Source organism: Triplophysa rosa, unplaced genomic scaffold (assembly GCF_024868665.1).
Source record: "Triplophysa rosa unplaced genomic scaffold, Trosa_1v2 scaffold416_ERROPOS45784+, whole genome shotgun sequence".
Classification (NCBI taxonomy): domain Eukaryota; kingdom Metazoa; phylum Chordata; class Actinopteri; order Cypriniformes; family Nemacheilidae; genus Triplophysa; species Triplophysa rosa.
The window spans coordinates 12,915-24,666 of NW_026634419.1; the positions used below are offsets into that span (position 1 = coordinate 12,915).

The 11,752-nt window shown below is 39.6% G+C and overlaps 1 long non-coding RNA gene across 1 annotated transcript; it reads right to left on the reverse strand.

The window, feature by feature from the left end:
• Window positions 1-2,166: 2,166 nt before the first annotated feature.
• On the reverse strand, window positions 2,167-11,232 carry LOC130550740 (uncharacterized). Its single transcript, XR_008962487.1, has 3 exons — window positions 11,075-11,232; window positions 10,764-10,842; window positions 2,167-10,041 (listed from the first exon to the last, which is right to left on the reverse strand). It is a non-coding gene; the product is annotated as an uncharacterized LOC130550740 (long non-coding RNA).
• Between the last annotated feature and the right edge of the window lie 520 nt (window positions 11,233-11,752).

Below are 11,752 nucleotides of genomic sequence, written 5' to 3' on the forward strand. Positions count from 1 at the left end.
GAAAATTATACTGACTGTCATTTGCATCGACAAATTAGGAAAACCAGAGAAAGATATCATTTGCATAATAATTTGGAACGCAGTGTACAGGATTTTCAACAGGGGAGCTTACATAAATAGTTGTATTTTTTAACTAACATTTAAAAGAGATTAATAAATACTTGAACAAATGTATTGCTCATTCGTTGTTCGTTAATGTTAGTTAATAGCCTACATTTTTATTTGGCTAAATTGGCTTTTATTCACATAGCCCCGTACTGTAATCATTGATCAGAGCACATATAGACAGAAACTTAAACGCAAGAACTGTTGCAGAGACTCCGCACTGGACATCTTTCTAACATTAACAACTTTTAACCGGAGCGAATGAGACGAGTGGATGAAATCATTGAACAGCGCACACACATAGAGCGCTATGGTAAACACTGAAGTGCAAACGTGTATCACACGCGAGAACTGGAGACTTTACACGCACCAGCATTATTTCAAACATCAACTTAACCAGAGCGAACGAGACGAGTGGATGAAATCATTGATGAGCGCACATAAAGACAGAAACGCGTGCATTAAACATGAGAACTGTTGCGGAGACTCTGTACTAACATAAACAACATATAACCAGGGCGAATGAAACGAGTGGATAAAATAATTGATCAGCGCACATACATGGATCGCAATGGTAAACACGGGAAGCGTAACGAGCGTGCACCACGCCAGATGTGTTACTGAGACTGGCCATCTTTTCTAACATAAACACGATTTAACTGCCACAAACGAGTCAAGCATGTGAGAGGAGGCGGGGCTTTGTTGTTATGCGTTCACGTGCAGTGTGTGTTAACTCACTGTCGGAAAAGAGAAAGAGAGCGGGAACGCGCAGCTGATATCGATACATGGGACATGGGTATTGGAACCGTTTCAGATTCTTCAGTATCGATACTTATCGAAATATCGATATTTTTGACAACACTACTACACATTATAAAATATCTGCTAAAAACAATGAATGTTTGCTCCAAGTAGGCCTGCCGCGATAACAACTTTTTGTTTGGTGATAAATTGCATCAGAAATAATTGCGATAGTCAATGTTTTTTTTAGTATTTTAAGCCACTGATTAAGTAATGATAATATAACAATGCAAGTACACACTTTTAAAGAACAAATGCCTTTTAAAAGAATATTGGACAATGAAATTGGAATGTAAATAATAACTGGAGTGTAAATATTTAAAATAAATAAAACCGACACTTCCAGTCCTTTATTAGCTTCTTTATCAGCTTCTTCCCCCAGGCAATCTCCCTCCTAAACAGATAACTGATCCTTAAGAGCAATATTCCACTTCCACTGCTCCTATAGTGTGCACTATAGTGCCTTATTATATCTACATTTTATTTATACATGTATATAACACTACCTCTAATTACTACATTATCCATTTGCACAAGTGTACATACACTCTGTTAATATGTATATTCTACTATATACTACCCTGTACAATGTCTCTTATATGTTATTATCCCCCATTTTCTGTAAAATAGTCTTTATTTTATATATGCATATTTTAGAATCTTTTAGACTGTAAATCTTATTATATTGTATTGTCATTGTGTTGAATGTCTGTACTAGAAGCTTCCAACACCAAAGAAAATTCCTTGTGTGTGCAAGCACACTTGGCAATAAAGCTCTTCTGATTCTGATTTATTATGATTGGTTGATTTACGTTACAAGCCATTGTGATGAAGTTTAGGGTACACAGAGCCCTTGATATGTGAACTCTGGAGAGGGCAGCATGATTGTTTGTCATAATGTGGCTGTTTGAAATGAACTTGCAAAATGGAGCAATGAAAAACAATGTCTTTTTGGTAGGGATGTCAATTTAGACAAATCCCCATAATCGATTTTCATTTACATTAACGATCAATTAATCGATTACTCATTAACATATACTGAAATATGCCTCTGCAGTGGCATATACACTCACCTAAAGGATTATTAGGAACACCATACTAATACGGTGTTTGACCCCCTTTCGCCTTCAGAACTGCCTTAATTCTACGTGGCATTGATTCAACAAGGTGCTGAAAGCATTCTTTAGAAATGTTGGCCCATATTGATAGGATAGCATCTTGCAGTTGATGGAGATTTGTGGGATGCACATCCAGGGCACGAAGCTCCCGTTCCACCACATCCCAAAGATGTTCTATCGGGTTGAGATCTGGTGACTGTGGGGGCCATTCTAGTACAGTGAACTCATTGTCATGTTCAAGAAACCAATTTGAAATGATTCGAGCTTTGTGACATGGTGCATTATCCTGCTGGAAGTAGCCATTAGAGGATGGGTACATGGTGGTCATAAAGGGATGGACATGGTCAGAAACAATGCTCAGGTAGGCCGTGGCATTTAAACGATGCCCAATTGGCACTAAGGGGCCTAAAGTGTACCAAGAAAACATCCCCCACACCATTACACCACCACCACCAGCCTGCACAGTGGTAACAAGGCATGATGGATCCATGTTCTCATTCTGTTTACGCCAAATTCTGACTCTACCATTTGAATGTCTCAACAGAAATCGAGACTCATCAGACCAGGCAACATTTTTCCAGTCTTCAACTGTCCAATTTTGGTGAGCTCATGCAAATTGTAGCCTCTTTTTCCTATTTGTAGTGGAGATGAGTGGTACCCGGTGGGGTCTTCTGCTGTTGTAGCCCATCTGCCTCAAGGTTGTGCGTGTTGTGGCTTCACAAATGCTTTGCTGCATACCTCGGTTGTAACGAGTGGTTATTTCAGTCAAAGTTGCTCTTCTATCAGCTTGAATCAGTCGGCCCATTCTCCTCTGACCTCTAGCATCAACAAGGCATTTTCGCCCACAGGACTGCCGCATACTGGATGTTTTTGCCTTTTCACACCATTCTTTGTAAACCCTAGAAATGGTTGTGCGTGAAAATCCCAGTAACTGAGCAGATTGTGAAATACTCAGACCGGCCCGTCTGGCACCAACAACCATGCCACGCTCAAAATTGCTTAAATCACCTTTCTTTCCCATTCTGACATTCAGTTTGGAGTTCAGGAGATTGTCTTGACCAGGACCACACCCCTAAATGCATTGAAGCAACTGCCATGTGATTGGTTGATTAGATAATTGCATTAATGAGAAATTGAACAGGTGTTCCTAATAATCCTTTAGGTGAGTGTAGGCATGACAGCACACAAAAGTCACGCAAAACACCATCTTCCTCACCTGAATAAATCGCTTATTTTGATCTGCAGCTTTAGATCTTTTTTCTTTGACAAAAAATGCTTAAAATGTTTCTTCATTATTATTCATATAAAAGAATATAAAAACTCAACAATCATAAAATAGCCTAATATCATTACAAACGCACTTATGGTAAACTTTTACTAACAAATGCGGATGGTATCCAAAGGAAAACAACATTTTCTTTTGATACCAATAGTTATTCATTTATTATTTACTTTTAATTAAACAACAAAAAAATTGTACACTGACAAACTTGCTTATATGAAACAGAATGTTTATTAACAAAATGAATAAGACTGACAACATTGTACCTGTTTTGTAACGTAAATAAATTCAAAGATCTTCTGATGTTCCCCTTACTTCAACACAGTTCGTGGTTTATTATTATTTTAAATAAAAATGCAACAATAAAACAAGGACAACGCTACTTATATTAAACGAAGAAATAAAACTTTTATTAATAAAAGCTCTCCTCCGCCTTGACCTGTCAATCGCATTGCGCCTCACGACTGCAAGGGCTGCAGCTCCCACTGACAGACGTGCACCTCGCAAACTATTGCGTCCATTGTTCAAATGAACTTTCTTTTTATTTCTATAAAAGAAAAATGCAAAACTAAGGTGTGTCGGTAGCCAAGTAATGTAATAAGTGGATAGCCATTGCGTTTTTCCATGAGTCTGCTGTATTTGTTATGCGCATAAGCCACACGCGTGCATGACTTTGAACTCGATCATCATTAAGTTATTTCGAGTAAACTGTTATCAACAATTAATCGATCGTCGATTAATCATTAACATCCCTAGTCTAAGGTGTATTCATACATGTGACATGACATATTTAACTTAACTGTCTGTAAGACCTCTCTAGAGCTCCAAATGCGGCTTTTGTTTTAATCAGTTGTATTGCTTTTTCCGTTACCTCCGTATTTAAAGGTGTGATGAACTGGGCTTGTTTATTGTTTTATACTGTTGTATGAGGTCTACTTATGACGTTCTCATGGTTTTTACATTCAAAAACATCAAAATGAATAAGTAATAGGCTATTTTCTACCTGGGTTTTGAGGCCGGCTTGACAAACAATCGGTTTGAATGGGTGCCATGAAGACTTGGAAGTAAACGCCCACTGCTATGATTGGATAGCAGTTTGCGTAGTAAACTTAGTTGGAGCCTTCTGTGAATTTGGTTAGAGACGTATGGTTAAGTTACGCAGGGCATATCCAGCAATCTCTAATAAAGCAATAGTGACACAATGTACAAAAATGTTGTACTCACATAAGATTGTGATTCCTATCGGATCCAATATTGACGGCACAGCACTGCTTTTTAATTTTAGTCTCTCCGCAAATCCATCGTCAACCTGTGCCTTGTTCACAAAGCAATCCGCGGTAATGTTTTACCCACGTGAGCTGTAACCTCTTTAAAAATAAACTTCAACCACGCATTACTAATGTCGGAATCCGAAGGAAGGTTATGCAGCGACTGTGTTCTTCCACAACCAGGCACTGACTCCACAATATTTTGCTATCTTTAACGGCATGTTTATTGCTTGCTCGCTCTATCTGGTTCCGTGCAACTTATGTTACTTCAGCACTGTCATGCGTGAACCAGTGGGTGGGGCTAGAGAAGTAGTCGTTGATGTTTTTCTGTGGAGGCGGTGTTCAACCATAGGTGCATTCCAGGACCTGGCGTTCGCTGAGCCTGGTGTCAATAACAGTTGTAATCTCAGTAACAAGGCCGTTTTCAGTTCTGACGCTTTGACGCAGTTCAGTTCGCTTGAATACGATTCCCTCTTATATAACAAAAGCTCATGTTAAAATTGAGGTCTTAATTCATCGCCCCTTTAAAGAGTGGAGCGTCTTGCTCACGCGCTCCTTTGTTTTCATATCGGAGTGGGAGGTTTGTGGCTTTGACACCAAGCCAATTAAGGCCTACTACAGTATTCCGAACTGGCTTTATTCACCAGGAAAACACAATATAACTCCTCGACTCTTTTCACCTGCCGCTGTCCGTCCCGTGTGCGACTGCACATGGGTGTGATTGTGTGTGTGTGCGACTATCGCGACAGGCCTAGCTCTAAGAAGTGCACAAAGATACTTTATCTTGAATAGTGACAAAAGGAATGAAACATCTTGATTTAATTTTAGCTAGAACACCGAATCATAGTATCTGGAAAGTATTGGGTTTAATCTATTGATGTGTTATGGTTGCGGTACGCCATCTACCCCATTATGCCCTGCTTCTAGCATTTCCCTAAAATAGCAGTCCTGTTATTGCACCGTTTGCCAGGACACATGAAAAAAATAGCCAGATTATTGATAAAGGCAATCGTAAAACATGTGGACTGTTCTAGAGTTGATATGAAAGGGTGAGGCTGTACAGAATGACCTTAACTCAAGTCGTGACATGCTGAAAAAATAATTTAAAGAAACAAAGAGCTGATATTTTACAACTGTAGACGCAACTCAACGTCATGCCTTCACCTTCACAGAGCACCACACAGAATGACACGGATAAGGCTATTTAAAATATATATATACAGTGATGGGAATAATTATTTGATCCCCTGCTGTTTTTGTAAGTTTGCCTGCTTACAAAGAAATGAAGGGTCTATAATTTTTATGGTAGGTTTATTTTAACTGATAGAGACAGAATATTTAAAAAAAATCAGGGGAAAAAAATTTATATAAAGGTTATAAATTGATTTGCATTTCAGTCAGTGAAATAAGTATTTGATCCCCTACCAACTAGCAAGAATTCTGGCTCCACAGATTGGTTATGTGCCTATATGGACCGCAGATTAGTCCCGTCACTTTAAGAAGGTACTCCTAAATCAGCTTGTTATGTATATAAAAGATGCCTGCCAACAGAATCTGTATCTTCCATTTCAACCTCTCCACCACCATGGTCCAGACCAAATAGGTTTCAAAGGATGTCAGGGACAAGATTGTAGACCTGCACAAACCTTGAATAGGCAACAGACAGAAGCTTGGTGAGAAGGAGACAACTGTTGGTGCGATTATTTGGAAATAGAAGAAATACAAAATAACCATCAATTGCCCTTGGTCTGGAGCTCCCTGCAAGATTTCCCCAATGGAGTAAAGATGATCATGAGAAAGGTTAAAGATCAGCCCAGAATTACGTGGAAGAAGCTTGTTAACGATCTCAAGACAGTTGGGACCACAGTTAGCAAGCAAACCATTGGTAACACGCTATGCTAGGGCTGGGCGATATGGCAAAAAAGTAAACTCGATAATTTTTTTCTATATTGATCGATAACGATATGCATTTTGATATAGATTTAATAAAAAAAACTGTATTTAAAAGAATATTTTAAATACAGTTTATTAACAAAAGTTAACCTTTAACCAGTTAAAATTCAATTAAATTAATGCACTGTTGCAACACAGAGGATATTAGGCCATAAACAACATGTACCAGTTCATTCAGTCTCATTTTGACTCAATTGACTCGTTAAGTAAAGGGAGTGTTCGTTCAGTACATTCAACCAATGAAAGGGCTCCGTTACTGTGTACATTCGAACGCTATTGGCTCAGCACCTGCGCACATACATAACGCTGCAATAACGTCTTGCTTGAGTAGTGGGATTTGTAGTACATTTCTTTAATCATGCAAGCATCTTACATACAAGGTTCAATATTTTAATGTGCACACAAACTCACTTCATTACATCTCTAATCTGTACAGGGCAGCGCTGGTTTGTTTCATAAGCACCAGCTCATGTTAGCAGATATGTTAACGATGGATATAAAAACGTTTGTGCTTGAGTTTCGAAGTAACGTGCTTGCAATTGCGCCTCAAGTTTGTTTTGTTTAACCGGCGATTGCGAAAAAAATAAGACACTTGATAAACCGTGTGATGACAACTCGAGGTTAGTTTCACCTTTGTTTCCGCTTCCAGTCATGTTTTCCTCCCCATGTTGAGTTTTCTTTGCCAAGTGCAGTATGAAATGGACTTTGTACATTGACGCGCGTGATAAAAGCTGCACACTGACTGACTGTTGTTGCGTTTATTTCTGCGTTCTGTTAGACTGTAAGATTAATCCATATCGAGTCAAAATGCCAATAGCTTGTCATCGTTTTTGAAATACATTCTATCGCGATTCGATATGATATCGTTTATCGGCACAGCCCTACGCTATGCCACAATAGATTGAAATCCTGAAGCACCCGCAAGGTCCTCCTGCCCAAGAAGACCCGCCTGGCTCGTCTAAAGTTTGACAATGAACATCAAAATGATTCAGAAAAGGCTTTGGCGAAAGTGCTTTGGCACTGCTGTGAGACCAAAATTGACTCCTGTTTTTGGAGGGAGAGAAATGCTGACTATGACCCCAAGAACACCATCCCTACAGAGAAGCACATTGTTGGAAACATTATGCTTTAGGGCTTTTTATCTCTGCTGCAGGTACAGGATGACTTCACCGCATTGAGGGGCTGAGGGACAGGCCCATGTACCGTAAAATCTTGGACAAGAACCTCCTCCCCTTAACTAGATCACTGAAGATGGGTCATGGATGTGCCTTTAACATGACAAAGACCCAAAACATATTGCCAAGACAACCAAAGAGTGGCTTAAGGAGAAGCACATTAAATGTCCTAGCCAGTCTCTAGACCCTAGTCCTATAGAACATCTGTGAAGGAGGCTAAAACTCCAATTTACTGAGTGACAGCCAAGAACCCTTAAAGATTGACAGAGGAGTGGAGTAAAATGTATCCTGACACATGTGCAAACCTGGTGACCAACTATCAGAAATGTCTTACCTCTCTGCTTGCAAACAAGGGTTTCTCCACCAAGTACGAAGTTATTTTTTCTCTGGGATCAAATACTTATTTCACTGACTGAAATGTAGATCAATTTATAACCTTTATATAACATTTATATAACATCCTGGCTTGACCGGTGCAGGATTGCTTGAGAGAGCAGCAGGGAGAAGCAGCACTCAAATTACAGTAGGGAAACTTAAACATATAGGAATGAGTAGAAAACTGTGTTTCCAAGCAAGCCAGTGTTACTGACTGTTTGGATATGGAGTATGAACATGAACATAGTTCGACTGTAGAAATGCACAGTTTACCCAGACGGAGGTTGTGCGTTGCATAAGACAAATAAGTAATACGGCCAAAATCGTGCAGCCATATGTTAAGGTAGGTGTATGGTGCGTTTAACAGACAAGACAATGTTGTGGTTATAAATCAGGACTTCAGCAATTCAGAAAGTGACTGCTGGTTGTAGTAATAATGTCACGTTTATTTACTATTTTACACGCCTTTCACGTCTGACAACAGAAACAAAAAATATGCAAATGAGAATGCCTTTATTGGGCATTAAGCTGTATTAAAATACAGAATGTGACAGTTCAGAAAGTAGAATTAAAACAGAAAAAAGTGCCAACACTCGTCTTAACGCAAATGTGACACAAAAACATCACAAATATGTTAATTAGCGTGTGATGCCATCCAGCGGTATAGTTTCACTAAATCCTGTAGGAAACACTGTTTAAACGTTTGTCCATTTTGGGAGACGCAAGCGTGGAGATTTGCAGTGCTGAGCCAGGCACAAGTACGTGCGCTCTGCAAAATTGGGAATAGCGAACAAGCATCAAATTAGAAATTGTTGATGAGAGAAAATGCGCAAGATAAAGTTTACTTCATAATAAGTGTGTTTTTTTTTATTTCACGTACCGAAAGCAGAACCGATAAGTGGGGATGTTATCGACACTCCAGTCGTTTATAATTTAGCTCCAGGGCCCATTTAACACTGGGTTTTGGTACCGTCACTATTTCAAAGGGCATGCTCTTTTCCACAGCAGCTTTTGCAATTCCTGTCTATACAACAACTGTCCATGATGACCTCTGTCAAGCTCTAAAATGGATACACATGTCCATGCATCCAGACTCCGTAAAGTGAGGAAAGACTAATACTGCCATTATTCACAAAAAGCTTTCCCCCCTCGCAGCAGCTCTTAAATGTCATTACCTATCATGCATATATCCCGTTGGGCCTGGAACCGATGACGATTGATGTCAAGCTATTTCCACATGTGGACGCAAATAATATTCCTGAGCTTCAGCAAAGGGAAAATATTTTTGCATGCCCCTCGCACAAAGCTACTGTATGTCTAGAATACCTACATATGTGCAGAAGGATTACCTAAATTTTGCTTGCTGTGATTTTGAATTTTTTTACAAAAAACAATTAAAACAACAGCATATGGGTTTGGAATTACATGAGGATGAGTAAATGACAATTTTATATTCAGGTGAACTACAACTTTAAGTTTTAAACTGTAAACATTAAAAATTGCAAAGCGAAAATGTAAGACAACACTGATCAAGAAAAGCAAACTAGTGAGGTGTTCTGTTGCTGGCGTACCTGGGGATAGTGACACACTTGGTGTTGCAGTTCTGTGTTGTGATGGCTTTCTCCAGCTCGTCCAGTTGACCCGTTTTCTTCAGCTTCTTCACTAGACTTTTGACAGCCTTCTCGCACCATTTCTCCTCCTGGCCATTCTGTTCTCCTCCCCCTCCTGCTCCACTCGACCCACTGGCTGACTTCTTCCAGCCCAGAAGACGCTTTACCACGGGCGGGGTGAAAGGCAAGATGGAGGACATGTTTTGGGGTGTCCAATGAGTGGTCAGCCCCCTACTGGGCAGGTGGAGTTAGAGACAGATGGAGGTTTGGTGAAAGTGTAGGAACAAACCCACGCTCCAAACAGACCTTTAAGTGGGTCTCTGGGCTGATTATAAGGAGTAGGGGTCAGAGATGCTTGGGAAATAGGAGAGGAAAGAGAAAAAAAAGTGTTACCTGAGTGGAGAAGGTAGAAATAAAATCAAGATTATCACCCTGAAAAGGGATAAGAAAATAAATTCCCCTCTTAGAACTATTTTTGGTTTCTTTGTTTATATTATTCTTGGCAAATAAATAAGGGCTATTCTTGTTTGGAGACCACAATAACTAAAACGTTACATCACCTTTACCTTCGTGCCAATTTGTATTTATTGTCAGACTTTATTAATAAACAAAAGGTGATTGTCTCGATCACTTGAGGAGCACTGGGCTTACAAAACGCCATTATTCCGGTAGTTTATCATGATGAAAATGACAATGAATTATTACTGCTGGACTGTATGCACGGGTCTTAGTTTAAACGGCACACATCTCAGCGCTGTATCAAAACAGCACAAAACATTGACATTTTTTCATGTTAGATGAACGTTGGACGAATTTGGCGCCCTCCGTGTTAGGAGCATTTCTGAACACACATTTGATGTTAACGTGTTGCCTTGTTTAGGTAGTGAAAAAACGGTCCCTTTGACATCCTTTAAACAAACTGACCAATTAGGAAGGGAAAACAACAGACCACAAGTTCACCATTGTCTGGATTATTTGTAGTTCATGCAAATACTTTGGTGTTCATCAGATCGTTTATGTGCGCCAATATCTTGAGTTTAATGAGGTGATTGTTGATAAATAAAGGCAATGTTTACCTCCTCCAGTGAGCTGATGCTGGACCACGAACTCGTTATGGCTGCATGGGCCGCTAAACGACTCACTGTCCCGGCTTGCCTACAATATAACAAACCCCATAATCTATATACTTGCACCATATGCTGCATTACAAGCCTTTGATCTGTGTACATCCAAATAAAACCTGCCCTGTTTTCGAGGTAGTGCGAGTATCTGTGATCTGTAATTTTTGTGTTAACCGCTAGCAGGTTGTGCTACTTTTTGACAGAAAAAATAAACAAATTTCAAACCGGGTTGCAAGCGTTATCTTTTGTTTAACCCTTCAACTCACCTTTTGAGCGAGAAGCCGTTTCTGTGAAAAAGGCGTGAGGTAAAAAATCCAAGTAAAACGGATTATTCGAAAAAGTGTAAAAATCGATTTTAAGCAATATTTTCCTTCCTCCTGTAGCCGAAAATTCAACTGCAGACGACGAGCTCTCATAAGCACAACCTAACCTTAAAGCGCACAACGTGACACGCTGTCAGCATTAGCCTCGCCTTCTCCTTTCCTGTTGGATAAAGAAAACTTGTCACGCGTGTTCCGCGTGTTGATTGGCTGGAAGCGACGTCCGTCTTGTCGCAAAACTTTTTATACGCAATTTATACGCTATAGACATATTTCTTATTGGCTAATCACATCTTCTCTCGTAATCAGTGACGTTAAGGTTCTTGTAGGGAGGCAATGGTTTGTCAATGTGGCTGTCCATCAATTGACATCTTCAGAAACGCACACTAAACAGGGTTAGGGAAAATGTAAGAGTCGAGTGCCTCTTATCAGAACAACAGAAGATGATGATTGTATTCATCCGCGATTCAGTATAGAAGAAATAGGCCTGAAATGGTCATTTTTTGTTCATAAACACCGAAGTATTCGCTAATTCAGTCTTAAAACATAATAGAGAACTATATTAACCCGTCAAAGCATGAGTGTTTTCCCAATCATTATTACATATTGGGCTCTTTAGTGACC